Below are 14,351 nucleotides of genomic sequence, written 5' to 3'. Positions count from 1 at the left end.
GTGCCGAGGGAGTCGGGACTGGGACCCAGAGCCTGGCTCGGGGCGCTCCCCACCCCCGCTGTCCCCGTGGCAAGGCGGCCCTTCGGGGCCCCTCCGGGCATCTGGGCCCTCGGAGGCCGCTGTGGCCCTTGCGGCAGTATCTGGGGAGCAGGGGACCCCAGCGGGGCGGGCACCCCGAGACCTCCGCCCTGCCCGGTCCTTGAGGGGCCCGGATGTGGTGCGGAGCCCGCGCCCCGGTGTCTGCGGTTCTGCGAGGGGGGACTCCTGCGACCCCTCATGGCCTCGCTGCCAGCGGGGAGCAGCAGCCGTCACCCCCATCGCGCTTGCGTGCATCTCGCAGCCCACCCGGGTGATCCTGTCGACTCCCGGGGGTGAGGATCGAGCCCCGCTCTTCCTGAGCGGGTGTCCCCGCGCGCCCCTCCCCGTGCGCAGAAGGGACCGTGCCTGGTGCTCCGGACGCAAAGACAGGTCCGCCCTGGCCTCAGCACACACAGGCCTCTGGCCTCTTTGGGGCCAGCTTCCCCTCCTGAGTCTTTTGTTTTTTAGCCCCAGTAAACCTTCAGTGTCCTCCAGAGGAGGAGCTGAGGGACCTTGGGGGACAGTGGGGACAATCAGGGGTTAGTTTTTTAAAAAAACTAATAGACTTGAGTTTTTAGACTAGTTTTAGATTTACAGAAAAATGGGGTACAAAGTCCAGAGGGTTCCATATCCCCCTCAACGCCCTGTTTCCCATATTATTAACAACTTATGCCAGTATGGCTGATTTGCTATAATTAATGAACCAATATCGGTACATTATCCTGAGCTAAAGTCCATACTTCATTGAGATTTCCGTGGTTTTTGCCTGATGTCCTTTTTCTGTCCCAGGGTCCTACCCAGGACCCCACATGACACTTAGGGGTAGTGTCTCCCGAGGCTCCTCCCAGCTGGGGCAGCTTCTCAGACTCTCCTTGTGTTCTGTACACTTGGCAGTTTGAAGAGTACCGGTCAGGCGTTTTGTAAGATGTGTCTCTGTTGGGATTCAGCTGAGGTTTTTGTCGTGATTAGACAGGGGCACAGTGGTTTTCGGGGAAGAAACCCACAGAGGAAAGCGCCCTTCTCATCACGTCCTACCCAGGGTATGGGCCACACTTGCCACATGACTTATGACTGCTGATGGTGACCTTGACCACCTGCCTGGGGTCTCTCTGTTAGGTGCTTCCCCTGTCAGGTCGTTGTTTTCCCCCTGTTCATGGTGTCCTCTGGGAGGAAGTCACTCTGCACGGCCCACACTTAAGGGACATCGTTAGGGAGAGTATCTTAACTACTTGGGGTTCTTCTACATGGAACTTTTGGGAGATTTGTCTCTTTTTCCCATTTATTTATTTTTTCCAATAACATATTCATATCAGCATGGAGTCACGATACCGGTATTTATTTTATACTTAAAGGGTAGGAGGGGGTATGGTTTCACATTGGGTAACGCCGGTGGTCTGTACATGGCTTTTGTTATATGGGTCCCTATTCTTGTCTGTTTGGAATGTTTCAAATGAAGTGAAAAGAAAATGAATTTAGGGCTGATATCCAGGGCCTGAACCAGGCTGGTGGACAGTCACTGTCCCCGTGGTGCCCCCGTGGCAGGGTGGCCGTACCTGCCCCTTCTCCCTGTGGTCACAGCCAGGGCTCCTGGGGCGCAGGCCAGACATGCCTTGGCATCCAGAACCTGTCTGGTTAGATGTGATTTCTGCCCCAGATGGGACCCCTACCCTGGGTTTGGGCCATGCCCACAGCCCAGTGAGGCGGGTCTATGGTGGCCTGGCCCCTCTCCTGAGTCCACCCCGCCTGCTTGGACGGCTGCCCACCTGGGCAGAAGGATGTGGGCTCATTATCTTGTCTGTCTTGGGGGAAGGTATTAGTTTGGCAGTTAATAAAGGATTTTAATTAAAGAGGGAAGAATCATTTTGGCAAACTAGCCTCGTTCCCAAACTCAAACGACCTGTCAGAGTTATAAGTTTGGTTCCTTTCCATCTGAGCCTCTGCTGTCTGTTTGGGGGGCACCTGGGGGAACTGGTTCCTCTCTTTCTTCCCTTTGAAGCCCCAGCAGCCATCCCACCCTCGCTTCTCCAGGTCACCCCCTCCTGCGGCCCCCGACCCCCAGCAGGTCCCGATGTGCCCCCATCTGCTCATCCCTCATGGGGTCCCGCCTCCTTCTAGCCTCTTCTCCGAGTGCCAGCCAGCGGGACTTTGACAAAACTTGAGATAATTGTAGGCTCACATGCAGTTGTAAGAAATAACAGAGGAGTCCTGGCTACCCTCACCTGGTTTCCCCCAGGGAGCGCCGTGCAGGGTATTGACAGCAGCGACACTGTCCCCGACCTCCATCAGATCCCACCAGTCTGTGTGCCCTCGTGTGCGTCCTCGCGCGTGCCCCCTGTGCATGCATGTGTGTGCGTGTGGGCACATGTGTGTCTAGTTCTCTGCAGCTTTACCACACGTGTAAACTCATGTACCCAGCTCCACTGTCAGGACACAGAACAGCCCATCCACCACAAGCCTCCCCCCTGCTGCTCTTCTGTGGCCCCAGCTGCCTCCGTCCCCCCACCTGGCCAGTGAGAACTTTTCTAACCAGATCCCTGCCACTCCCCGGTTCTCCGCTCGTCTCCTGACCCTCCACCTCCATGGCTCAGCCAATGGGCTCTTGGTGATGGTGCCGGATGCGGCTCCTGACTCCAAGCTGCCCGGCGGGCTGGGGCTCTCTCTGGCCCTCCTTTGCCCCTGCTCTTGCCCACAGGATGGGACAGGAAGGAGACGGGGGTCCCGGAGTCAGCCCCCTGCCCCTGTACCTTTGCTGGAGTGGCGCCCACTCCCCCCACCAGCGTCCTCCCCCTTCTCTCCCCGGGCTTCCCTTCCTCCACGGAGGCACGAGGCTCGTCCTGCTTGTCTGCATCTGGCATCCACGTGGGTCCCTCGGCTGCTCGGGGAGTCAGCGCAGCGGCTGAAGGCTCCCCTGTCGTAAGTGTGGGGCCGGACCTCGACCCGCAGCGGGACAGGGAGCCCCAGCAGGCCCCCGGGCGGTGGTGATGGGAACAAACACTCTGCTCGACGAAGCCTGGCCTGGGAGGGGAGGCAGGGGGAACCGTGCCGGGGAGGCTGGCCTCGAGGAGGCTGCGGCGGGAGTCCAGGTGCAGGCGGGCCGGACGCGGCTGTGGACGGGGTGACGGAAGAGGTAAAGGCCATGTTTAGGTGTGAGCCCAGGTCACAGGGGAGGCCCCAGGCGGCGGTCCTCACAGCCACCCTGGGCCAAGGGTGTGTCGTGCATCAGAGTCAGGACCCCTGCCGGCTGCCTCCCTGCCGGGAGGGGGCGTCGGAGGGGGAGGAGTGTTGCAGGGCCTCCTTAGCCGTGTGATCCTCAGCAGGCCCGTGTGTGGTCTCCTCGGCCCTCCTGTTGCAAAGCGGCACCTGGACGGGCGGCCCTGACCTGATCATCGCACCGGGGCTCTGGTTTGCAGGGCGGGGGAGCCGGGCGGCGCGGCCTCCCGGTGGGGCTCCTCCTTGCTGGGCGCGCTCGCTGCTCTCACCTCCCGCCGGCGCTGTGGCCGCCCTAGCTGCAGCGCACCCCTCCCCGCCCCCGCACTCAGTGCCTCTGGGCCCTTGGGTGCCTCTGCGGTGGGGGGGGGGTGTCGGGGGCTCTCCCACAGGCGGGGTGCGCCTTCCCGGCTCAGCTGACCCCCAGCGGGCCCCTCATCTCCCCCCCACCCCCCGGCCGGCCTGGGCCTGTCCTCGCAGCGGTCACAGGGTCCAAGACAGTGGGTGGACACGTGCAGAGCTCAGGCTGGCGCTGGTGCCCTGTCCTTTCCTCTGCAGCTGCAAAGCCAGCCCGGGTTCCAGGGGCAGGGGGAGACTCTGCGTCTTAGTGGGGGCTGCAGAGGTGCGCTGGGAGGGGCTGGGCTGCAGGGACGGAGCAGAGCTGGGGTCCACGCCCCCGACCCCGGGCGGCTGAGCTGCAGGCGACGACGGGCCTGCTGTCCCAGGCAGCGCCTGGGGAGAGAGGCCTGTGTGTGCGTGTGCGCACGTGTGCAGGCGTGTGCGGGTGTGCGTTGTGCACACGTGCATGTCCACATGCCCGTGCATGTACAAGTGCACGTGTGTGGGAAGATTCATCCCATTCTCGACACGTCTCTTTAGCATGCCCGCCTACAACCCCGGGGCGTGTCTTGCGGAGTCAGCACCTGCGTCCAGATGTGGGCCCGGGCAGGCGCTCCAGCCTGGGGCCCGCAGCCCCGGACAGCGCGTGGTCCAGCTCTGCTGCCCACAGGAGCCCCGAGGATGCTCGCACACCCCCTCAGCTGCAGAGTGTTACTGGGAGCACGATCTCCATGACAGGATCCTATGAGGCCCCGTGGACACAGCAGGCCGCAGGGGGGCACCAAGCGCCAACTTGTCTGACTTGGGCCAGGGCAGCATCAGGCCGGCCCGTCCATCCCACTGGAGGCTCAGGGCATCTGGGCTCTGCCTTCCCGACAGTGGTGGCCTGGTGTGGGCTGGGCTCCAGCCAACGCTGACCAAGCCTCCCCTTCCCAAATGGAGGGGCCCATGGGCCCTGATGTCGGGGGAGGCCCCCGGGCCCCTACAACCCCGTCCGCCCCGAATCCTCTGTGTCGGCTGGAATCAGTCGGGTTTGATGGAGCTTCCTTCTCCCAGCACAGAGAAGTGGTGTGAGCTGGGAGAATCTTTTTTTTATTAGGAAATAAGAACTGGGAACTGATTCCTTTTAGTGCTTATGGCTGAGACCCTCGACATAAAACAGGGAAAGGGATAACGACGCTACCAGCTTCTCCACAAACCCCAGCAATGGGGAGAGACCTTCTAAGTGTTGTGTGTTACTGAGCCGAGTGGAAGCCGGGAAGCATCACCTGCGAAGGTGCCAGGTGCTCACTCCCTCTTTTAAGCCCCGCGCAGCAGGCATCCTTGTCCCTCAGCACCAGGGTCAACACAGTGACCGAGGCAAACGGCTATTGACAAGTTGCTGGGGACATGTTTGGCTGCCTGTGCAGGAATGTGAATAATTGATTTCAAATATAGCTCCAAACAGAAAATGTAATAAAGTTTTGGCTAATAGGAGTTTGTCTGTTGTTTTCTTGCTAGAAGCAGCCCTTGGAGCTCTCTGAGAACTGTGTTCTCTCTTATCCTCCATCTGGAGGTGGGGAAGGAAATTCCATCTGGGGTCGCAGGGCACACCTGGGTGCACTGTGACAAATCTCTCCCACAGAGATGCCTGCCAAGGTCAAGTTCCTATAAACACCTCACGGTTCTCACTGAGGTCCGAGTTGTAGAACATTGTGAGAGCATTTCGGTGTCATCACTTTGATGTAGACGATGCATCACAGGTTTAGGTAGAAACAAGATACACTGGGTGCGTGCTTTTTCCCAGTTAGGGACACGTTCTGCACGCTCTTTTCATAAACAACGTAAAAGCCTAATTCCGCCGCTTCTCCGTCGAAACACCGAAGGGCGGATGACACCGGTGCTGCGGGAGAGCCCGGAGGCCCCGGGGGCCCCTGGAGTGAGAGGCTGTGGTGGCTTCCTCGGAGGCTTTGGCAGCGGCAACTGGGGCCGGGCTCAGGGCCGGGGCTGACGCCTCGGAGCTCGAGGAGGCAAGGCTGAGGACAAGGAGTGGCTCCCTGTCACCAAGCCGGGCCGCCTGGTCAAGGGCGTGAAGATCGGGTCCCTGGAGGAGATCTGTCCCCTCCTTCTGCCCATCAAGGAATTTGAGATCATTGACTTTTTCCCAGGGGCATCCCTCAAGGACGAGGTTTTGAAGATTATGCCTTGTCAAAAGCAGACCCGTGCTGGCCAGTGGATCAGGTTCAAGGCATTCGCTTCCATCGGGGATTACAAGGGACATGTCGGTTTGGGTGTCACGTGCTCTAAGGAGGTAGCCACTGCCCTCCATGGGGCCCTAATTCTGGCCAAGCTCCCCATCGTGCCCGTGTGGCGAGGCTCCTGGGGGGAATGAGATTGGCAGACCCCATACCGTCCCTTCCCAGGTGACTGGCCGCTGAGGCTCTGTGCTGGTGCGCCTCGTCTCTGCCCCTGGGGCACTGGCGTCTACTCAGCCCTTGTGCCCAGGAAGCTACTGCTGATGGCCGGAATTGACGACTGCTACATCCCGCCAGGGGCTGCACCACCACCCTGGGCGACGTTGCCAAGGCCACCTTTGATGCCATTTCCAAGACCTACAGGTGTCTCACCCATGATCTCTGGAAAGAGTCGGTACTCATCAAGTCTCCGTTATCAGGAATTCACTGACCGTCTTGTAAAGGCACATGGAAAGCAGAGTTTTCGTGCAGAGGACCCAGGCTACAGCTGGAGCCACCACATTGTTTTATATGAGAAAAATAAATGAAGCCGGTTAAAAAAATAAAGAAAAGCTGAATTCCTCCTAAAACACCCTTTAACTTGCACTTGCTGTTTTGCACTTGCACGTGAGGCGACACTGCCCCAGGACCGGCTTCCAGGTGGGGCCCTGGGTCGTGTGGTCTGGGTGACCCTGGCCACCCGCTCCCATCTCTGACTGCTGGACTGTGGCTCAGGTGGCCCTGAAGGCCCACCCTCCTCCTGACGGCTGCTTCCAGAGCTCTGGTGGCTTCGTTGTTGCTGCTTGCTTTGTAAAACGCTCTGCTCTGCGGTTTGGATGTCACTTAGAAGTGAGACTTCAGGGGTTTGTAACAGTCACACGTGCCCTCAGAAGGGTTTACCAGTCCCTGGAAGGTGGAAATCAGTGACACTTGGCGCTAATCGCGTTTTAGTTGCATTGTGCCCAGAGGTGCCCAGAGGGATGTCACATTTCGAGGTATTTGCATGTCGGTGTGGCTGGCTGTTCTGAGCTGCTGATTCTGGTGTTTATGCTCTCAGTGTCTCCCGGCGCCATCCAGCAGGTGTCTGTCTTTAGTGGCCTCCGAGAATGTCTGTGTTTCTTGGACTCTCACCCTCTTTTAAGGATGGATCGGGGAGTCCGGGGTGCGTGGATGAGAAAGGGGACAGGGAAGGGGAGGGGAGGAGACCTCCCCCTAAACGGGATCCTCCCTGGCTGGGGGAGCTGAAAGAACCTGGGACGTCTCCTGGGACGGTGGTGGGACCCCAAGGAGGGGATGGAGGGAGGTGGGAGCAGCTGGGCCCTGGACATGAGGCTCTCCTGGGGCGGGGCGGGGCGGGGCGGGCGGGAGGCCCCCAGTGGGGCTGTGACCCTGGAGGCTCCTTCCCTGACATCTGGGCTTCATGCCACAGGGAGGCCCCAGGAGTGACAGAGGAGCTGTCCTGCCTCTGAACCAACGTTCCTACGATTCAAAGCAAAGACAAGCAGTGTTGTTTCTAGAATCTGGGAGACTTGCCCCCCATTCCCTCTGGCTGTGGCAGCCCCACGCCACCCCCCATCTCCAGCTACCCTCTGCACAGGTGAGTCCTTACCTGTGCCACCCTGGTCATCACTGATGGCCTTCTGCCTAGGTTTGCTCATCTGTAAATGGGGCTGGCTGGAAGGGGTGTGGTGGAGGCCCCACACAAGGGCTTGGGGTGCTGAGATGGGCCTCTCAGGATCCAGTCCCCCGGTGTCATGTGCAGGGTGGCAGCGTGCTGGGCACCGAGCAAGGGATGCGGGTGGAGAGGTGTAGGCTGGAAGGGAGGAGGGTCCCAGGGGGGCGCTTGGGGCAGGCGGGGGCCTCCCGGGGAGAGCAAACAGCAGCAAAGCCATAATGGGGGCTCTGGGGTTGAGGGTGGAGGGACCCAGGTCCCGGAGAGCAGCTGCCAAAGGGTTTTGTCGGGTGGGGTAAGAGCTGCCTTTCACCGAGAGGGCAGCCTGCAGGGGTCCCACCTGGAGGAGCAGGTGCCACCACGCGGGTGAGGTGTCCGAGGGTCCCTGGGCGGGCAGGTGCCGGCTGGGCAGAGCACAGGCCGCTCGCTCCCTGGTGGCTGCCGTGTGTGCCGAGCCTCGGGGGGCCAGCTCTGCAGGGAGACTTGGGCAGCCCAGGTGGAGGGGCCCCTCCAAATTGCTCGGGGTTTGAGCCGAAAGTGCAGGGGTTCTGAGCAGGTGGTGCGCGGGGTAGGACGCTCTCGGCTGCAGAGGACGGTGTCCCTGGGGGGATGATTCTCAGCCTGGGATGTGAGGGCGGCCATGCTCCTGCCTCTGAGGGGCTCGCTGCATCTCTGGGGACCCTGCCCAGAGCCGCTGTCGTCATCCTTCCCTGGGCAGGAAGAGGGGGTGGAGAAGCCCCTGTGTCCTTTCATTAGGGGAAACCTCTCTCCTGTGCACAGCAGCCTCCCTGTACATTGGCCAGACTGGAGCCGTGGCCCCAGAGTCCACCTCTGGCCGAGGGGAAGGGGTCCAGCGAAGGCGGTGGCCCGTCCTGACTCAGCCCTGGAGGGGGGCCACCTTCCTGGTCAGACTCACCGCCCAGTGGCCTGAGCTGGCCTGAGGGAAGGGGAGCGTCTGTGCACGGGGCTGCTCAGAGGAGAGGGTCTTGGGTGTGACAGGGTCCGTAGGGGGAAACTGAGCCCAGGGGAGGAGAGCGGCCGGTCCAGGGCCTTCCGGGGAGCTGGTGGCAGAGCTGGGCAGGAACTGGACACCCTGCCCTGCGCTGCAGGATGGCCTGGAGGTTGGGGGACGGGGATTATTGGTTCCAGCATGTCCACGTGGATTGGTGGAGTGAGGACGGGGTGCGCAGGCCTGCCCTCAGAACGCTCCGTCTCCTTGTAGCCGAGAGCTTTGTCTACACAAATGATGAGCCGGAAAGGCAGCTAGCTTGAACATCAGGGGTTTGATGCAGGGGAGTCACCCAGACCCCGTCCTGAACCCTCAGCCATTTTCACTAACGGTGCGCATAGGGTCGGGGCAGCATCTGTGTGGGGTTGGGATTCTGAGTTAGCTGTGCAGTTCAGGGTCAGTGTATGTGTATGGATAGTTCTAGTCAAGGGTTTCACACTTAGTGTGCCACAGGGGTCATGGGGTCCTGGTTTATGGGGCTTTTTGAAATGTGAAAAACGCCAGGAATGGACAGTCCTCCCCGCATCCCCCAGGCTGCCTCTAGGCTGCATCCCTCGTTACCCCTTGTGTGCCTGCCTGGGTTGTGAGCAGTGGCCTTCTGTTTGAGTGGGTGTCTTGCAGCCTTCTGCATCTGGGCAGCTCACCCCCGGAGGAAGTCCCAGGCCCTGGCAGTGGGCAGAAGGGCCAGCCATTGAGAGCCAAGTGCCTACAGCCCCCCACCCATCAGCAGTGCCAGCTGGGGCCCCAGAGCCGCTCCATTCCCCTTGAAAGGATAACAGGAGATGACCACCATCTTTCAGAATTAACTTCTCCTCCAGTGAGCATCAGAAGCCCCATAACTTCATTAGGAGCAATCAGAAGCTCCATTTGCTTTTATTAGTTTGAACACTGCTCTCAGGGCCACATTTGGAGTGGCCCCAGAGGACAGGGCAGCTCACAACCCAGGAAGAGGAGAATCCAGCTGAAGGTCGCAGCTGCCATGGCCTGTGGCCTGGCCCACAGACCGGCCTCTCCCATCAGACGCTTCTGGCCTTGAGGCAACCTTGGCGGCTGAGGACAGCTTTCTGGGTTTTTTTTTTTAATCTACATGCTTAAATGCAATGGAATATTATTTAGTATTAAAAGGAAGGACGTTCTGACACCTGCTACCACGTGGACGAACCTTGAGGACATTGTTCTGAGTGAAGTGAGCCAGTCACGAGAGGACAAATACGAGATGATTCTGTTTCTGTGAAGTGTCTAAAATAGTCAAATGCATAGAGACAGGAAGTAGATGGTGGGTACCGGGGCCTGGGGGAGGGGAATGGGGAGTTAGTGTTTAACGGGGGCAGAGTTTCAGGTTTGCAGGATGGGAAAGTTCTGGAGCTGGATGGTAGTGATGTTACCGAGTCCAAGCTTGTACTACTCTGCACGGCAGGCCAGTGAATCGAGGGATGAGGGTTGGTGCAAGTGTTAGTGACTTTATTCAGAAGCCAGAAGACCAAGGAGCTGGTGGACTCTTGTCCCAAAGAACCATCTTCCCCAAGTTAGAATTCAGGCTTCTTTTATGCTAAAGAGGGGGAGGGGAGGCCTGGTTCTGGTCAGACTGCAGAGGGGATGGGTTCATTCCTTCCTTCCTGCAGGCTTCGCAGGTGGGCCTAGTCAGGATGTTTCCCGTGAGTTAAAGGTATTTTAGCTTAATGATCCTAACCTGGGAGGCAGGGTCCCCAGAGATGGGCCATTATGTATAATTTAAGCTTACAGGCAACATCCCTTTAGTGATGAACTTGTAATAGGATACGAAGGTCTTTCCCTATTACAGTGTGGTTACACAGCACTGTTAAGTGTACTTCATACTGAACTGTGCACTTAAAAATGGTAAATTTTATGTTCTGTGTATTTTACCACAATTAAAAAAATAGGAAATAATAAATTCTCTTTAGCATTGACCCTTGAGACCTCAGTCAACCTGGAAACACATCAGCGTACATGATAAACCAGCATTAGATCTCAGGTCAAGCTGCAGTGTGTGGGCACGGAGAGCTTTTACCGCCAGCATCTGGGTCTGCGGGTGTGCCGTGGACTGGGGCATGTCACCCTACCCTTAGCCTCTGATCTCCTCTGTGGTGGGGAGAAGCCGAGGATGAGGACGGGCGCTAGGGAAAGGCCTGAGTAGTGAGTGTGTTTGCATCAGATGAGCGTTTGTTCTAGGTCCCCAGATACCAGGGTGGGACTGTAACTAGGGACCGCATGTCCCAGCTTGGCTGGCCCAGTTCACGCCTGCAGAATGATTGGTGGGACCCTCTGGCCATCCTCCAAAGCCTCTCCTCGTGTGGGTGATGTTATAGGGCCGTCCTAATAGAAGATGCAGGGATGTGCCCCAGCTCCTCTTGGGGTGCAAAGGTTTATACCCCTGGCTGCTGGGAGGCTGTGGTCGGGTCAGCCCTCTCTGGGAGTTGCCCTCTGCCAGCCCGAGGTCATGGCAAGAGGGACCCAGGTCTCCCTCACAAAGGGCTGCTCGCCCCATGTGACCTCGAGACCCTCCTAGATGAGCTGGAGAGTTTACAAAACCACCTCTTGGATGCTGGCGGAGACCTAATAGCCACTGGCGAGCTGGCTCTGTCCAGCAGAAGGGCACTTGGAGTCCCAGGGAGCAGGCAGGCCCCGTGGCCAGGGACCAAGTTTGTCCTCTCTTAGCTGGGGACACCCATTCCAGGGTGGGGCAGAAGATGATTGAAGCACCAGTGTCCCACCCGGGTGCTTGGACATTAGCCCGCAGGCAGTGGCCCAGGAAAGTACTGTGTCAGCTAGGGTGAATTACCACCTGCCAGTGAGGGAGACGGCGGACCTCAGGAGGTGAGGGGGACAGTGAGGCAGTGACAAGGGTCAGCTTGACCTCTGCCTGCCCCAAATCTTTTGAAAAAATTGGTTTATCATTTAAATCATGGTAACATGCACACAGCATAAATTTTATCTTCTTAAACCATTTTAAGTGTATAGTTCAGAAGTATTAAGTATGTTAATATTGTTGTGCATCCTTTGCCCCCAAATCTTCAAGTTCCTGAGGTTCTTGAAGAGCCCCGAAGCCTCATTTTTCATAACCAATTGTTCCGCTTTGCTGGTGGCTCAGGCCCGTCCCTGATGGTTGCAGAGAAAGCACCTAGCCTCCTTCCGGTTTCTCCAAGTCTCCATGATTGACCTCTTTGCAACTGAGACTGAGAATGACCATTGTTCCTAGGTCTTAATTGGATTTTAATGCATGAAAGAATCTTACTGTGACCCTCCCCTGAGGAAGTCCTCAGCTTTTTAGAGGGTTTCCTGAAAGTCAAAATAATTCCCACTGATTGTTTTTAATGCTCGTTATAGGAATCGCACAAGGAATAGTCAGCAGTTGGACGTCGTTTTTCTCCTTTAAGCTCCGAGGTTGTGTTAGCCTGGAGAGCCCTGCCCACCCACCACTCCCTCCCCTCCTCCTCTCCCTCCCGCCTGCTCTTCCCTGTCTGGGGGCTCAGGGGGCTTGCAGATGGCAGCCTGATACACACGGCTCTTCACGTGCCTCCCTGTGTCTCCTGCCTGGTGCTCTGAACAGCAGAGGTCATTCAGTGCCCGCTAGGTCTGAGTGTTGGTTGGTGGGTGCCCACCACGAGGCCCAGGGGCAGACCCATGCTTGGGTGCAGCTCTCAGCTGCTGTGACTGGTTTGGACCTGCCAGGCGGTATCAGAGTTGGCGTCTGGTAAAGGATGTCTGTCCAGCCTCAGTGTCCTAGGTCCAGCCCTGGGTTCAGGTGGTTTTCTGGACCGTTGCCTCATTCATGGAAGCAGGGTCCTCCATGCCTCTGGCCACAGTGGGTGATGGCCAGGGCAGGAGGTGTCCTCACTGTTATGGACACAGCCTGTTGACAGTCCTGGGCTCCCGGCCATGTTCGGGGTCCCTGCAGACCCCTAACTGGGCATGCATGGGGTCCTGACCCAGCCTGCCCTCAGATGAAGATGCTCGGGTGTGGGGCTCCTGGCTGCCCGTCTTTCTGACCTTGGTGGCCAACGTTACAAAAACCCACTGAGTCTCTAATAGTACAGATTCCTTAAATACTGTTTTTTCATGTCGAAAATGCTGGCCAGGAGATTTAACCAGTCTTGAAGGTCACAAAGGTTTTATGAAGCCAATTTGGAAAGTCGCTTGTGGTGAACACAAACTTATGGACATTTTTCTGTTTCTTGTGGGTTTTCACTATTCAACAGGCAATGAGATTTATCTCATACTTTTGTTCTTATTTTCCTCCAAAGATAATTACGTGTGATACGCTCTGGCGTGCTGAGTTCCTCTTTCTGTGTTCCTTGACTTTGAAAATGTGAAGGTGTTATAAATTGTGCAATAAAAAGCTGATTCTGTATCAAATGAAACAAAAAGACTCTATTTCTAATTGCATCTGTTAATCTCGTACACGTCTTCATTAGGGGTTTCAGTATATTGGAAAGATGCATCAAAGTTGGCAATTAAGGAAGTGTCCTCATCAAATATGGGTTAATACATTTTCTTTGTCAACAGCCAAGGGTTAGGGATGCGTCTAGGGCATGGCTCAAGTCTGCATGTGGGATGTGGCCTCTTCCACACCCTCGGCCGAGATGAGTGTCCGCTTCTCGGGGTGCACAGACTTGATAGTGATGCCGAATCTGGCCTCTGTATCCCAGCACCAAACTGAATCTCAGAGACAGTTTTGGGTGCAGTAGAAAAGAATAACTTTATTGCTTTGCCAGGCAGAGGGGACCATGGTGGGCTAATGCCCTCAAAACTGTGTGTCCCATCCCGGGAGCGGTGTGTGAAGAGTCAGAATCAAGGGATGGGGTTGCTGGTAAGAATCGGGGTACCTGCAGGGCCCACAGGCCTTCAATCCAGAGATCCTCTGGCTTCAGGTGGTGGTGGGTGAACTGTGACCTTCTCTGGAATGAAGAGCGCTTCATCAAGTAGTTAACATCTTCCATTTGGTGGGCGTCTCAGTTCTGCAAAAGAGCTTAGAGATACTGTTCTGTGCATCCCTTGAGGGAGAACCAGGACCCTGCCCCGAGGCTTCACTGTTGCTTCTTGGCTGCTCCTACCTGGTCTCCACATCCCCTCCCTTCCCTGATTAGCAACTGTTTGAACCTGCCCTTTGGAACTAGGGAAGGGGACACAGAAAGGCTTTTGTCCCCAGGAGCCCCCCTGGGTCCTGCTTGGCTTCAGGAGGGGCTCGGAGCCACAGGTATGTTACATGCACTTCTCCTGGCAAAACTGAGTGCTAAGCGTGACTTCTGCAGACAGGGAACAGGTTCAGAGAGGTTAGGAGAGGCTCAGGGCAGAGGGCGGGGGTCTGAGCCCAACCCCAGCTCTTTCCCTTCAACCACAGGCCTCCCTGAGCCTGAGGGGCACGTGAGCCCCAGGAACAATCTGGAGACAAGGGGTCCTGGGTATTTGTTTGTCCTACTTTCCCCGTTAGGGGCTCACAGCCCACGGCTGCCTGGGGTCCCCCAGCTGGTCAGGGGAGGAGCTTGGCTGCACACCAGACACTCTTCTGTCAGTTCCCCGCCAGCACCACGGACAGCGGAGGGAGGGTGGGAAGGGGGACCCATGGGAGAGGGCGTGGAAAAGGAAAAGGACAAAGAATTTAGAACCTCGTCCGTCTCTGTCTAGTCAAGCTGCTGAAGGTGGACATTTGGTTTCCAGAGCTGAGTGTGAGGCATTAGGAGAACTTTTAAGGGGAAAACACGTAAGTAACACTTTATTTGTCTAGTTGAGGAGAGAATGATGGGAATTTATTTCCCCAAGGAGCTGGGTATTTAATCAGATGCTGATAAACAGGCCCTCTCAAGTCTGACTCAGA

General features: G+C 57.3%; 1 pseudogene across 1 annotated transcript; it reads left to right on the top strand.

The window, feature by feature from the left end:
- The first annotated feature begins 4,572 nt into the window (after positions 1-4,572).
- Positions 4,573-6,478, top strand: LOC308615364 (small ribosomal subunit protein uS5-like; annotated as a pseudogene). The gene is made up of 2 exons: positions 4,573-4,655; positions 5,490-6,478. The product of its transcript is annotated as a small ribosomal subunit protein uS5-like (transcript).
- The last annotated feature ends 7,873 nt before the right edge of the window (positions 6,479-14,351 follow it).

This window comes from Mesoplodon bidens (assembly GCF_964165515.1).
Source record: "Mesoplodon bidens genome assembly, chromosome: 1".
In the NCBI taxonomy this organism is placed as follows: domain Eukaryota; kingdom Metazoa; phylum Chordata; class Mammalia; order Artiodactyla; family Ziphiidae; genus Mesoplodon; species Mesoplodon bidens.
Note: the sequence above shows the minus strand (reverse complement) of the source record. Positions and strands in the feature narration are given on the sequence as shown.